The sequence below is a fragment of the Grampus griseus genome (assembly GCF_964374135.1).
Source record: "Grampus griseus genome assembly, chromosome: 5".
NCBI lineage: Eukaryota > Metazoa > Chordata > Mammalia > Artiodactyla > Delphinidae > Grampus > Grampus griseus.
In genome coordinates this window covers 63,449,862-63,465,853 of record NC_138998.1, presented here as the reverse complement: position 1 = coordinate 63,465,853, position 15,992 = coordinate 63,449,862, and the positions used below count along the sequence as shown (strand labels likewise).

General features: G+C 47.3%; 1 long non-coding RNA gene across 1 annotated transcript; it reads left to right on the top strand.

Moving 5' to 3' along the window:
* Positions 1-3,529: 3,529 nt before the first annotated feature.
* On the top strand, positions 3,530-15,668 carry LOC309823012. Its single transcript, XR_014296797.1, has 3 exons — positions 3,530-3,804; positions 6,247-6,370; positions 15,507-15,668. It is a non-coding gene; the product is annotated as an uncharacterized lncRNA (long non-coding RNA).
* Positions 15,669-15,992: the final 324 nt, after the last annotated feature.

Here is a 15,992-nt window from a genome sequence, read left to right as displayed (position 1 = left end):
GCCCCTTCCTCTAGCACCAGCTGGCAGCACCCCCTCCCTAGAGTTCTGTATCCAGTTCCCGGGCTCGTCTTTGAGTTCCTGGGGCACCTGTCCCATTGGGCAGTGCCACCCACTCAGAGGGCTACCCCCAGCCATATGGGGCCACCAACCTCTTCCCTTTGTTCCCTCAGCTCTTGGGCTGGTAGCTGCTTCTTGCAGTTAAAATTTCCATTATACTCCAATATTGGGGGGTGGGTTTTTTGGGTTTTTTTTGCCTTTTTCGTTCTCCAATAGCCAAGTAACAATTCTTTATTTAAATTTTTTTTTCTTTATTATCAGTATTGTGTCTCTAACAGTGTTTGGACCCTGACAGTAACTCTAAAACTAAGCAATTTTAAAAATAAATAAACTTGGTCTTCCCTGGTGGTGCAGTGGTTGAGAGTCCGCCTGCCAATGCAGGGGATGCGGGTTCGTGCCCCAGTCCGGGAAGATCCCACATGCCGCGGAGCGGTTGGGCCCGTGAGCCATGGCCGCTGAGCCTGCGCGTCCGGAGCCTGTGCTCCGCAACGGGAGAGGCCACAACAGTGAGAGGCCCGCGTACCGCAAAAAAAAAAAAAAAAAAAAAAAAAAATTTAAAACTAATTAAGTAAAAATAAAGAACAGAAAAAAATTTCATTAAAAAAGTTAAGAAATTGACAATAAATAGCTCTGAAGATAACTTAAAACTAAATATGACCAAATTTTGAGGAAATAAAAAAACTTAAATAAGTCTGAAAATAATTCAAAAATAACAAAACTAAATCATTCAAATCTAAATAAATGTAAAACTATATAGCTAAAATTACAGTAACTAAACAAGTCACACTGAAAACTAACAAAATTAAATAAGTCAAAAGTTAAATAACACAAATAGATAAAAACAAAACTAAAAATAAATAACTCAAAATTACAACTGAAGAGTAACTGAAAAACTCACACACCAAGTCTAAAAATAAATAACATTAAGTAAATAATTCTCAAAGCTAATTCGAAAATAACTGAAGATAAGTAACTGAAAACAAACTCTGAAAAAAAATAACTTTGAAAATAAACTGAAAACTACAAAGTCAAATAACTGTAATACTAAACAGCTAAATAGAAATGAAAACACAGTCCGGCGGGATCGATCGCCTGCTGCCGCCCGGAACCACTTCGGGTTCCTCCCGGGCGCGGCCTCCGCGGGGTCTGCACCCGCGTCGCGTGCCCTGCGCAGGAGCGCGTCAATACCTCCGGGTTCCGCGCGACGTCTGCGCCGAGTCCCTGCGCTCGCGCTTGCGCAGGTAGGACAGCGTGAGGTTCGCCGCGGGGCTGTACCGGGAGGCGTGGGCTCCGCGGCGGACGTGGACCGAGCCTCAGGCCCCACTAGGACGGCCTAATCGCCCCCGGGCAGGGCAGCGGATCCCCAGGCTCCAAGGCCCCTTTGCTGCTTCTGCTTAAGGGCGGGCCGGCCTCCGCATGCACAGCAGTGGCTCCCCGGAATGCAGGCGAGTATCAGTTCTCTGCGCAGGGCGGCCTCAGGCCCCCTTCCCGCGCCCGCACTGCCTCTGCTCGAAAACCGGTCTCCCCACTGGGGGCGAGCAAGCCAGCGGACATCCCAAGGCTCTCCTCAGTTTTGTTTGTGGCCCTGAAATTCCAAGAAGAAAGAGGAGCAATGGCTAACAAGTTCGCTTACTTTTCTTTCCGCTTCTAAATCACGTGTCCTTCTCTTCGCTTCCCTCTTTCTCTCCCTGGATGCTCCCGTAGGCCTAGTCTTTATGGGTGAGAATCATGAAAAGGAGGGAGAGGGAAGGAGGAGAGGAAGAGAGGACAGGAGAAGCTGATGAACAGAAATGAGGGAAAATATGAAAAGAGGTAAGAAGGATTCATTGCAGCACTACTTACAATAGGCAGGACATGGAAGCAACCTAAATGACCATCTATGGATGAATGGATAAAGAAGATGTGGTACATATATGCAATGGACTATTACTCAGCCATAAAAAAGAATGAAATTATGACATTTGCAGCGACATGGATGGACCTAGAGATTGTCACACTGAGTGAAGGAAGTCAGACAAAGACAAATATATGATATCGCTTATATGTGGAATCTAAAAAAAATGGTAGAAATGAACTTATTTACAAAACAGAATTAGAATCACAGATGTAGAAAACAAACTTATGGTTACCAGGGGGGAAAAGGGGGAGGGATAAATTGGGAGATTGGGATTGACATATACACCCTACTATATATAAAATAGATAACTAATAATAACCTACCGTATAGCACAGGGAACTCTACTCAGTACTCTGTAATGACCTATATGAGAAAAGAATCTAAGAAAGAGTGGATATATGTGTATGTATAACTGATTCAGTTTGCTGTACAGCAGAAACTAACAGAACATTGTAAATCAACTATACTCCAATAAAAATTAATTTAAAAAAAAGAAGGAAATAAATTTACACTCAGAGCACTGCTCTCCTTTTCCATATCTTCTGCACCTTCACTATCATCAAAGGTTTCCATGGAGATAAACTCCCTGCTGGAGCAACCTTAGGGAAAGAAAGGGAAGAATTTGGCCGGCCGTGGGGGAGAGGGCGTGGGAGGACAGGCCACGCAGCCTATGGCAGGACGGAATGGGCAGTGCCGGTCTCCAGGAACCCATTCTCGCCATCTCTCCCTCCTCTCCCAGGACTGCACTGCTTCACCTGGGCCGGGAGGAGGGGGCCTGTGATCTCCAGGTTCCCTTTTCCAGCTCAAAATTCTGTAACTGTGAGAAGACATGTCCACATGGTGTTCACAGTCCTACCTCCTTGTCCTCCAAGAAAACAGTCATTGTCTTTTTGTGCTTGACAACCTTCCTGCCTTGCCTCCTTCCCGCCCTCCTTTCTTCCTTACCTCCTTCTCTCCCCTGATTACTGACCATTTCCCATTTCCTTGGCAGCCTCTGCCCAATGTCACTGCTCTCCCCGTGGGAAAATCAGAGGGATGAATACATCGTGCCTCTCTCGCCAATGAACTGATTAATTAACCAGCCACACCACTGTGCGCCTGTCACGTGCCAGGGCTGTTAAAGACACTGGGGGGGGGGGGAACAGCAACGCCCACCAAATTCCGAACCTGCTCTGTGCCTGCTAGGATGTCAGTTATTTGTCAAAAGTTAAGTCTCACCCAACTGTGTAAGGACCTTAGCCCCATTTTACAGATGAGAAACTCACATGAGGGAGGATTAATCACTTGGCCAAGTTCCCTTGGCCTGTAAACACCGCAGCTGGAATCTACCCCACACTAAAGGCGTGGTCTCCCAAGTCAGCTTAGGGAGGCGAGCATCTGCAGAAAGATTTTGATCTGAGGGAGCCCCAGGTTGAGCGTCAGCTGAGTCCAATCCATCCCGCAGGAATCTGAGCACAGGAGAGTTTCAGTTCCGCTGAGAATTCAGGGAGAGGGGCCTTGTGGGGGCGCAGGAGCGGAGCGGAAGTAGCCTGAAGTTGGGGTGGGTGGGGCACAGTATCTCCGGGAGCAGGCATCCAGCAAGAGGGAGCTCCCGACCTGCCGCCCAGAGGGCCCCCCCCCCCCAGCTGCGTTCGGGGCCCGGGGTCCTCCCCGGAGCAGGGCCGTGAGGGCTGTGCGAGCACGACGGGGAGCCGCCGGGCAGCCGCTTCCTGGAGGCCTCCAGAAACGCCGCGGGACGACGCAGGGGCAAAGCCTGGTTTAACTCCTGCTCCTGGGACGTGGTGGGGCGAGCGGAGGGAGTGCGGAGGCGAAAGTGGCTCTGGGAGGCGCTTCCCACCGCCCTCCTCCAGGTGTGACTGCGGGGCACCCGCGGTAACCCCCCGAGACGCCTCTTTAGGGCGGCCATCCCGCGTGGGTCCCCTTGGACCAGGAGCAGACAGTGAGGACGGAGGGACGGCCGTCTTGCTGGAAAGCTCTTAGGGAGGGACAGAGCAGGAGCTGTTGCGCCCTTGACCAGCCCCTGCGTGGATAGAAGAGCTGTGTCTGCAGGGGCCGTGGCCTCAGTGCCCCAGGCAATGCCCGGTGCCAGGGGCCCCAGAGCCGCCCGCTGGGAGGAGCCGGGGGTGGTAGCGGGGCTGGGCGGCAACCTGGGAACTGAAAGACGCGAGGACGAGGTCCAGCCATTCCTCGAGGTAAGTGAAATGATGACCTGGTGCCGGGGCTGCTTTCCCCTCTCTCCTGTGGACCCTGCGGGCTGGGGAGTGTGCGGGGGCCTCAGCCGGGCACAGGGCTGGCACAGAGGGGCCCTCGCACACTTGGCCACGCGTTGACTGCATTATTTCAGGGTCATCCAGGCCGTCATCCCCTGCCTCCAGGTACGGATTTGCCTGAGCTGGCAAGAGGACCAATCCTCCGAGCACAGTCAAGACCCAGACGCCACCTCCCTGCTGGGGCCGGCGGTGCACGTGGGCTCCTCACTGGAGAGGCCACAGCTGGGGGTGGGGCCCCCATTTTACTCTAGAGCAGGGTTTTCCTAATGTGGTAAAATAAGATGTAAAGTTTACATCTTGATACAGTGTACACGCATGCGCAGACACGTTAAAACGAGTTTTACGCACTATTACCCTCACTGTGATTGATACTCTAACAGTTTGTATTGTGTCCATTCATTTTTATTAATGCTGGTCCAGACGCACTGAGTTGATTTTATGATCTACTAATGAGTTAAAATCCACAGTGAGAAAAGCACCTTTCTAGGGCAAAGCGGAGGGAGAAAGAAAGAGGAGCAGAAAGGAAATGGACGGGACACGGGAAAGGAAGAACAGAGAAAGAAGACAGGACAGAATGAAGAAGGGGGTGTGTGAGAGGTGGTGGGAGGTCACACAGCTGCCTGCCATGATGTCCTTTTGAGGCCATCTGCTCTTACACAACGTCCCACTCTGTGTGTGCCCTCAGCGCTTCATTGGACCCTGGGCTGCTTGGTGGCAGGGACAAAATCTTTTCACTTCTGAAAACCTCACAGCTCCTAGCAGAGGAATTCTTTAGAATCAGGCAAAACCTGAGAGAACGTCTCTTAGTCAAATCTTCTCATTTTCCAGGGGAGGAAGCTGACCTGGAAGGGTCAGTCAGCCAGTCAGTGATTATTCACTCCAGTCAGGCCCTGGGCACAGTCAGGATTTGCTCCTGGTGGGTCACAAGCATCAGTTTTTCATCCAAAGTGAAGATAACAGTATTTACTTTAGAGGTTTAGTGGGAGGATTAACATTATGTATATCCATCAAGAATGGTGCCTGACACATCATAGAAGCTTAATAAATAGCACCTGCTATTATTGTTAGTAGTAACAGGAGTGAAAAACAGTCTCGGAACAGCATTGGCCACTTCAGGTATGCTGCTGTCACTAAATTTGGGGGGACAGTTTGGCTGCCAACGTCTTCATCCCAGACAAAATAGAAATCCTCATAGACACCTAAGGAAATGACTTTAGAAATAAAAACAGGAAATTTGTGCATACATACACCAGCAAAAAACTAATTCAAACACACGGGCCTTAACAAATATTCATCTTGGTTACACCAACATTTTATGTTAGTGTACATTTTTTACGTGAATGGAGCTATTTTATTTCCCCACTGATTTCACCGAGTATTTTGGGGAAGACATAAACCTCAGAGGCTCTGGGCTACTCCCAGTCTGTGCCAAAATAAATGCAGAGTGCTTTGCAGAAATGAGTCTGATAAATGGGAACGGTGGCCAGAAAAATTCACGATGATAAGAATTTGAGAGCATTCTCTTCCTTCCACAGACAATAGTTGAAACTCACACTTTGTAAATATAAACATTTGGGGGAACTCAGTTTTAATTCTTAATGTTTAGAATACTGGGTTGTTGTTTTGCTTTTAAAAAGTTGAATCTATTAATAAGTGAACTCAGAAGAGAGTTTAAGTTACACTATTCAGAAAACACTTTTTTATTCTTCCACTTCTTACCTGTATAATATGGGGCAAGTTCCTTCACCTCTCTGTTCCTCTCTTACCTAATTTCCAAAATAGGAATTAAATATGGGACCTATCAGTATTTCATGGGGTTAATGTAGTGATAAGGGAAATACCTATAAAGATTTCAGCATGCCTCTGGCAGACTGTAAGCCTTTAAAAAATGCTAACTATTATGTTTTATAGTTAAAAAAAGAAGAAAGAAAATACTTTTTTGGTAAATTACAGATGTTGACAACAAAAATCTAAGAGCAATTATTTTGTTTGAAATTTCTCTTTTCCCTTCCTGTCCTCTAGATGGCAGAACGAAACCACTCTGGATCCTGCTGGTTGGGAGGCAGCTCTTCCTGCACAGATTTTAAATGGTTAAACTATGTTTTGGTTCCTTCCAGATTTTTCTTTCGTCTAATGGAAAAGAAAGGTAAGCATTGTATATGCAAAATTTAGGACCGTTTCTAGCATATCAACAGAGTCATTTTGACTAGGGGGCTGGAGTTGCCTTAAAGAAGCCTGGGACCTTGCTTCCTTGCCTTTGGAGAAATACTGGACAGTAGCATTGTGATAATGTGAAGGTAAGTACTACCTGAGCCAGGTGCTGTGCTAAGAGCTCCATCTACCTGAATCTTCATAGGGAGACTACGAGGTGTCACCCCCATTTTGTAAAATTAAAGATTAAGAATTTAAGGCACATTGAGATTAGTTAACTTGACCAAAGGAACAGAGCTGGCTTGAGCACTTGCACTTAACCCTGTGCTACTGCCACCTAAGTGACTGCTGCCTGGTGGGTGTTAAATCACAGGGCTAATTTCTGCCTAATCTGCCCTAATAGTAACCTAGATCTCAGGAAAGAAGGAGTCTTAGGATTAGTGTAGGTTACTAGGCTAGATTAGGACCTTTTGCAGAGTTTTGCTCTGCAAACCAGAGTTTAAGCTTGTGCATTTAGACCAGTATATCTCTGAAGTGTGTATTTCCTTTTCAAACCAGTCTAGAACCAAGAGGAATCAGAGTTACTAATAATCACTGAGAGGGCATTGGTATCGTTCTTATAAACATCGAAAATTCCTTGCAGTAAGCTAAGAAAATCAGTAATCAACATGAACTCTCAAAATATGATACTTCTTTTAAAGATAAAAATAGTATTTACCCAAGCCAGCAATTTTTTGCATACTTCATACAGAAGCTGATTTCAGGCTGAAAGAAAAAAAAAATCGGCACTCAAATTGAAGCCAGTTTTGGGGTTTTTTTTTAACATCTTTATTGGAGTATAATTGCTTTACAATGGTGTGTTAGTTTCTGCTTTATAACAAAGTGAATCAACTATACGTATACATATATCCCCATATCTCCTCCCTCTTGCATCTCCCTCTCACCCGCTCTATCCCACCCCTCTAGGTGGTCACAAAGCACTGAGCTGATCTCCCTGTGCTATGCGGTGAAGCCAGTTTTCATTTATTTTACACACACACACACACACACACACACGGGTAAGCAAGTATTAAAGGAACAAGGCCACCACACACACAAAACATTATAACCACATACTTAAATGTATATGAATGCATGCATTTGATCTTTTCTTCCTCTCATACATTCAGAAGACATTTCTACAGTCCTGGCTCACTTGGTCCTGGCATCCTCTCCCACTTCTCAGCCCATCCTGCTGTGTTCCCTGCATGCCTTGATTCTCGGCCCATCCAAGTTGTGATAGTTAGCTCTGTTAATAATGAATAAATAATAGCAGAGCTCCCACCATTCTCCATTCTTCCCTATGTGTACCAAAAGAGAATATAGATGAGCCCAAACTGTATAAGTTGGTGGGGCAAACTTACACATCCCTGGGTCAGTGATCACATTCTCTGTTCAGGTGTTGTCCACCTCAGCCTGATGCTCGAGGCTTACCTCCTTCTCGCTCAACCTCATTTCCTTCCACTCTACCCATGAACCTCTCAAGCCAGGCTCCAAGTCGTCACTGAACATGCTCCCTTGGCGGCAGCTCGGCGATTTCAAAGGTTCGTGGGTCCACCTTTATTACCCATGTGACGGCACGAGTTGCCCAGTTGCTAGGATGGGCCTGCGGCCTGGAGCACGATGCCTTGTACCACAAAGGGGCTTTGCCTTGTACCACGCACCGTGCTGCCCCTGCGAAGCCGCCTGCCGCCAGAGCCCCTACCCAGTGAGCCTGATTTCCCAGTGTCCCTAGGCCTCCCTGTCACACAGGGTCAGGCCACACGGGAGGAGGTTGTTCCAGGCCCCCCAGAGGGCCAGCCGCCCTCCTTGACTTGCGCCGCCGCGGACGCTCGGGTTACGCTCTTCTCTTCCCAGCCCAGAGCCTCTCTGACTCTGTAACTCCCTCTGGACACAGGCCCCTTCTGCCTGGCTGTCTCCAGAGGCCCTGTCTCCACACCCTCAGCGGCTCGGCCCGTCCTGTCGCCTTAGAGGCCCTCGTCGCTGGGGGCCCGGAGGCCTTGCCCAGAGGGCACAGAGTTATCGTGCCCAGCAGTCCCGGTGGTTGAAGGTGGGGTCAGGCGGTGTAGGAATGAACTGGGGTGATGATGCGTAGGTGTCAGAGCCGTGTGAGTGCTGGGCAGGGGTGAGGTCCTGATGTTCCTGATCTGGCAGCCTCTGAAACCTCCCTCCCCTGTTGCCTGATGCCCCTGAGTCTGTGTTCGGCCCTGGAGTCTCATCTCTCGGGGACCAGCCCAAGGCCCCACTCCTGCTCACTCACCCACAGGGCGCGGAGGCCCCTCTGAATTCCTAGAGCCCTTGCTGTGGACATCACTCGCAGTGACATTTCATCAGACCCTGCTTGGTGAGCCAGGCTCAGGAGACCTGGTCCTGCTGCAGGAAGGCTGTGTGAAATTGACCCTCAGTTGGCCTGCCTGTGAAAGGAAGGGGCTGGGACCACACCTCTGGGGCTGTCCTCCAATTCTGAGGTTTTATGTGTGTAGACGTTTTCCTTCTTATCTGAACTTTATGCTCTTCGTTCCCACCACAACCTAGAGCACAGTTCCAGGCTCACAGGGACCCTATAAATGTGTTTCTAAATTGGCGACTGAATAACGGGTTTGTCCTACTAATATGGTGATTTTTCAATTTGACACTCCTAAGTTTATATTTTCTTTCCCCATCTCATAACAACTGGATTGTTTTCTGGGAGAAATTTAGCTAGGATACTGAATTGTAGTCAAAGGCCACTGACTAAACCCTCCATATTCCACAAATGCAGATTCCCAGGCACCCAATCTAGAGATTCTGTTTCAGTAGGTTGGGTGGGGTCTGGAAATCCACAATAGTGACAAGTGCAAGTAATTCTGAAGCTATGGTCCTGAGAAACATTACTCTAGGGAGAAAGGATCTCTAGGACAACCTAAAGAGTAGAAATTTGTTTCTGTGATGTTTTCTTTCTTTATGAGGAACAGGGTTGTAGGTCTCCTTGAGAGCTGGTGCTTGAGGGGAGAGGAGTGCGCGTTGGTTTCTGTAAACGGCAGGCTGGCCTTTAAGCAGTGCAGAAGCTAGAACAGGCCATGCTGTTGGACTCATGCATAGCCTCCATCTCTGCCACCGTGTCCTCTCTGTTCATGAAATTATTGTGCCAACACTAGGGTGGCCAAGGGCAGAGGCTGGCTCAGGACCCTTGGAAGTCACTCTGTTTGGTTGATTAGTGCCTCTCCCATGGGAGATGCTCCCTGCTGGGTGTTAGCATATATTACATAGATGTTCACATTCCAAGCCCACTGCTTTGGTCCGCATGCCACCACCTCTTCTCCAGACACCTTCATCCCCAGTCTTCCCGTCTTTCTCCTTTCAAGTCTCTGGCCAACCAGCCAGCATGACCACTGCCCATGAGTCTCTGGGCATCCTTGCCCCAGGCGTCTTCTCTTTCTTCACCAGGTGGATGACCAGATGTACTGCCTGTAGCTGTCGTTAGGAGGAAACTCTCTCCTGCAGGCCAAAGGAGCCACCCCAAGTGAGGCTGCAGAGCAGCTGTGGTCCATTTTTGTCTTGCACCCACATACCAACTGACCCGTCCATGAACCAAGCTTAGCTTTTCCTTCTCTGTCAGCTTGTCTTCAGAACCCTTCACGCAGTCTGAGGCAGGCAGATTCTAGAGCGGCCCCCAGGACCCCTGCCTCCTGGTGTTCACTCTCTTAGGTAATCCCCTCCTCTTCAGTGTGGGAAAGTTCTCGGACTTGCTTCTCATCAGTGGAATATGGCAAAGGTGATGGGATGAGCATGAGAATGTGTACATGATACAGGACATAAGATGGTAAGGCCCATCTCACAAGGGCACTCCCCGTGACTTGTTTGCTTTGAAGGAGCAAGTGACTGTGTTATGAGCTGCCATATGGAAAGGAACCGGGAACCAGGAGCTGAAGGGGGCATCTCTCCAACAGCCAGCAAGAAACTAAACCCCTCATTGTGGCCATGGGCAAGGAACTGGATTCTGACTATAAGCACGTGAAGCTGGGAGTGAATAGCTCCCCAGCTGATCCTCAGATAATATCACAGCCCCAGTCAATGTCTCAATTGCAGCTTTGTGAGAACCTGAAGAAGAGGAGACGACTAAGTCATGCCCGAGTCCTGACCCACAAAAACCGGGAAGTAGTAAGTATGTACTAATGTAAGCTGCTAAGTTTATAAAGTTGCTATGCAGCAATAGAAAACCAATACACAATCAAACATGAGCTGAGAGAGAGGCACTGGTACAAAGTGTAGGTGACATGGGAGCCTGGGCCACCTGCTCATGCAGCTAGCTTGTATTCTCTGGTCCTATGCATGGCTGTTCCCAGACCTCCACCTCCACCTTATGATGGAATGCTGCAGACTCCTCCCGGGCCTTAAAGCTTGGTGAATGTGACAGAACCCAGCTCCTGATGGCAAATCTGGACACTCGGTCCCTTCATGTCCCATGGTTAGGTGCATAATCTCTACCAGGGTCCATTAGCAGAGGAGCATCTCTTTTCTGAATGATTCTCCGCAGCAGATGGCATAGATTTGCGTCAGGACCCCAGGGCCTTACGCTGTGATTCTGCTCTCCTCCACGTGGCATCTTTTCTCACCCCAGATAACTCTAATCCCATAGAGTCTACCTGGTTGTGTAGCCCACTGGTTGTATTCCCCAGGAGCAGGGATGCTTGCACCTCAGCCTAGATCTGCTACACAACCCGTTCCTGTTGGCAGTTTTCCTTGTTACTAAGGAAATAAGTGAGAGCAGTATTTCTAAATATGGAACATGCTGCCTCCAGAATCCAGAAGGCCTGCCAGGCATCGTGTTTTCTTCTTAGTTGTGTGAGATATGAGATAATGATTTGTCCTAATGCAGTGGAGATGGGAGGATATGTTCCAGCTCCCCCCAAACCACTGGATCTCTAAAAACTTCACTGAAGTAGTGACCCCTGAATCTTCATCTAGTCTTTATTCTGCCCTCCGGAATGCACGTGTCTTATCCAGTCTTCCAATGCATTTGTCACTTCTTACTCATTTGACCATTTAATACAGTAAACAATGTGATCTTCTGCAGAGTGTCCAGATGGCCCAGGTCCTTAAGACTATATTAGGGCAAAGGGCAGATTTAGCTTCCAGGCAACACTGTGAGTTGATACTGTGCCCTGTCCTATGAGGATGTGAACTGCTTCGGTCCTCTGATAAGGATGGAAAATAATACATTTATCAGACTGATGGCCATATGCTATATATTTAAGGCCATTTTAACCTGTTCTAGCAAAGATACCATATCTAGCTCACAGCTGTAATTGGGAGACTACTACTTGGTTGACTTTATGGTAACCCACTGCTATCCTCCAGGATATATCTAGTTTTTATAGCGGCCATACTGATGAATAGAAAAGGTGTGTGATGAGAACCACCACTCCTGCCGACTCTGGTGTTTAAGTGGGAGTGGGGTGGCACTTATATTAGCCATATACTTCATATGGTATTGTTTTTGATTTACCATCTTGGCTGGGGAGGGTAAGGGGATTTCAAAGGCTTCTACTTGGTTTTCGCTACTAGCCCGTACTGCACAGGACAAGGAACCAATGTGGTTATTGCCAGTACCTAAGTATGGCTAGTCCAGTTATTCCTTTGAGAACCAAGGAAATGATCAGTGAGTGAGTCCGTGGAGCCAGTGGCCTACCATGAGCCAGACCTGAGTCCAAACTCCATTTACTACCTGACCCCTTATCCACCCATTCCAACAAGGGAGTTATGAGGATGCTTTGGGTCCCTGCATTCCTCAACTCACACCTTGTATCCAACTGTCCTTGAAAGGATTTTGTATCCTTCTTCCCGCTCCCCCCCCCCCCCCCAGTGTATAGTCTCATGAATAAATGGCTCTGGGCAAGGACTGAAGAAGTCTCTGCTCAGGTTGCTGAAATTCCGCCTCCGTACGCAAGTGGTGTAGCAAATCTCGGAGACAGAGTTTTGGGTGAAGTAGAAAGAAATAGCTTTATTGCTTTGCCAGGCAAAGGGGGCCACAATGGACTAATGCCCTCAGAACTGTGTGTCCCACCCTGGAGGGGATAGTGAGGAGTCTCATAGTGTTCAAGAAGCAGGGCATGATCAGCTCGTGGACATTCTGCTGATTGGTTGGAGGTGAAGTATTTGGGAGTCAACGTCAACCTCTCTCCAACCGGTCTGGGGTCTACATGCTTGTGGGCAGCATACAGTTAACTTCTTCCACCTGATAGGGGTTTCAGTATCTGCAAAACAGCTCAAAGGACATGGCTCAGAATATTATCTATAGTCCTTAAGGAAGAACTAAAGGTCCTTGACTTTGTTTAATGGCTAAAGTATTATTATTTTGTCTTGCTTGACTGTTTTCCTTTCTTTCTGCATTTCCTCACTTCTCTGATTAAATTTATTCTTTAACTAAAGTTTTTCTGCAGGCAAAATGCAGGCGGAGGACACGAGTGGGGGTCTATTCTGGGAAGGCCTCATACGGTCCTGCTCAGTTACATGCATGCCATGATTCATAAGGACCTAGTTTCTCCATCAGTCAGTGGAATTTGGGTCAGAGAACTGGCTCAGGTCTGGAAACTTAGAAAGTGATCATGACTTTTTATTATCGTGGCTGCATTCAGCCTCCTTGCTTTGGTTGTATAGACTGAGCAATAGTCTCATTTGCTGCCCATCTGTCATGTCCCTTGGGATGTGGTGCTGTATCAACCACCTCCCGAGCTCTCTGTGAGTCAGACCTCCGTGACTGCCTCTGACCTCGCCACTCATGATGACAATTGCACCTATCTTGTTTTTGAGAGTTAAGCATTGCCATCTGGCCTCTGTTATTTTGGAAGTCTGTTGTCTCCATTGCTATCAGAAAATCCTGCTCTGTCCCAGCATCTGCTACCAGCAGCCTTGGCCTACAGAGGACAGCCCACCACTGAGCTGGAGGCCTCCTCATCAGCACGATCCTTATCGCTTTGGACGAGAACACTGTATCCCAAGAACTGAGCTGGCTAGTGGTTTTTTGGCCTTACGTAGTATATCCTACTTCTGTGAGTCTTTTGACTTCTTCCGCCAGTGTTTACCACTGTAGTTCTGGCATTTCTACCTATTTAGTGTGGGCTATTTCTTTTTCCAAGCTTCCAAGGGCCCACCAAATACTATTACCTGGGGTCTTTGCCAAGCTATTAAATCCTGTGTTGTAGGTTTATCCCCCTTTTCCAACTGTGTATTCTGTTCCTCTTCATCCAGCGCAGTCCCATATATGCTCTCCTGCTTTGCCAGTTCACGCTGCAGTCTTGCAGCTCTTCCATATAGTCCTCTTCTACCTTGAGCCATCACAGCATTTCCCCAGGTGGGCTACCTCGTGACTTAATCCTGGCTATCATTCTGGTGGTTGCGAGTGGAAAGTGGAATAGATGGTTGGGGGTAAGGGCAGACGTGTACAAGGCGGAAGCCTCTACGTCATCAAGCATATACATACATCCCCAAGAGCCTAGCATCAGCCTCTAACAGGGAAGAAGGAGCTACTTCTGTAGATCAGAAACATTCAGGGAAATAGGGAAATTTAAGATTTTCAAATACATCAACCCAGGTGACTTCATTTCAGGTATCAGCATCCCATTTTTCTCCCAGTCAGGGCCTTGACCTTAGTGTGGCAGACTTGGTGAGGCTGAGAATTTAAACTTCTCTGGAACTCTGATACTCCTAAAATTTAGTTTTTTTGGTCCAGCCCCAGAATTTTTTGCCCTCTGGCTGCAGGATATGTGAATCATTTTATAAGCTGTCAAATAGATCCTCTGGCTTTCACACTTGGGCTGAAATTGGCAATTAATCACTGTCAGTCTTTCATTTAATAAATTAACGAGCCCTGCCTCCCCCAGTGGCCATCCAACTCCAAAGTTCTTATAATTGCTTTTCCCTAAAACATCTGGGATTTACCCTCTGTTAGTACATTCCCTTCCACTGGCATCCCATTTTGCCATACCATTCCAGGGGCTATCAGTCCCCACTGTCACCAGAGATGGGGTTCTCATTACCAGAAGGCTGATAGGTGATCCAACTTCAAAATTTCATCTTAGAATCTTTTTCTAGGACTACTTTTTGTAGCAACCATATGGGTTGAATTCCTTAGGAAAACAGAGTCTGAGATTTTGAGATTCACATGTAGGTTTTTAATTAAGTGGTACTCTAGAGACCAACACCTGAGAGGGGTCAGGGAAGCAGGACTGGGCAGAGGTTGTACTGTGATGCAAGTGCACAGAGATCTGGGACAATCCATGAGTTGTGCCACATAAGGCGAAATGGCTTAGCCTTTATAACTCTCCTAGATTTGTCCTTGGAGGTGGACTGCCCCAAGGAGGAAGAGTGACTTTGGGCAAAGTGGCTGTGTTTGGCTGAGGACAGTTGCTAGAGAGGACTCAGCTGAGAGCTGTCAGCTGTTGACACTCAAAGCAGCTATGGGAGTGAGTGTCTCAGTCCTGAAAGGTGGCACACCATAGCATCCACTACACCTGCATTTCCTGATTTTAAAAATGACACGGCCATCCACTGTCTAGTTCTTCCCACTCCTGACAGCAATCTTAATTTCCATCCAAGTCTTTTCCTTTTCTAATGGACCCATAAATCATAATCCAGGTACAGTACTGTCTTGGCAACATACTAAGTAGAGTTGTACTCAACTTTTGAAAGCCCTCTTTTAACACTGAAAAAGTCACAAATTTCCACATTATCGTACCATAATAGTAACTAAATGAATATCCATTAAAAAATAATAAAAGCTATTATAAATTTAGTAACTGGTGAGCACCCATGTATAATACAAAAAAACGTTATGTATTTATATAATGACATTTCTTGTTCTGGTGACAGAGACAGTACTTGGTGCACACATAAACTCACGAAATACCTGGATTAGGATGCTACTATAGTTGTGTTCAAGAATGGAACGGCCAGCTGAATGGAACGGCAGGTGGAGGCCGAAATGCAGCCCAACCTCTAATCACCAAGACTTTCACCCCATCGTAGGGCTGACTGTACTGAAGGAACGTGGGACTTTTTCTAAACCAGTTGCCCTAACAGGCTACCATTCAGGTCTCTTTTTTTCTACTTAGGATAAAGGCACCTCTATGCCAGCCTTGGACCCGCCTCGTGACTAAGTACAAGCCTCCACTCCAGAGCCAGACAGTCCTAGATGTGGATTCTGGCTTTGCTGCTTACTTGCTGTTAACCTTATCCATCTAAGGCTGAGTCTCCTTTGTAAAATGGGATTATATCTCCCTCTGTGTGGTTGTGGTGTTCAGGTAGCAAATGAATGCCACCTACCTTCACAGATCTTTGTTTTTATCAACCTTATTTAGGTATATTTACATAAAATGTACAAACATTAAATGTACGTTGTGATGAGTTTTGACAATGTAAACCAGTGACCAGATAGGTAAACTGTGTGCTTTTTATACTGTCCAGAGATTGTACCAGGCCCTGCCTGTGGGAGTTACAAAGTAAAACAAAGCACCCTTAATCTGGTTAACCCCTGGATTAGGTTAGGCCTGGGATGTATATATTCAGAGCCCCTACTTCCTCTGCATAACAAGTCACAC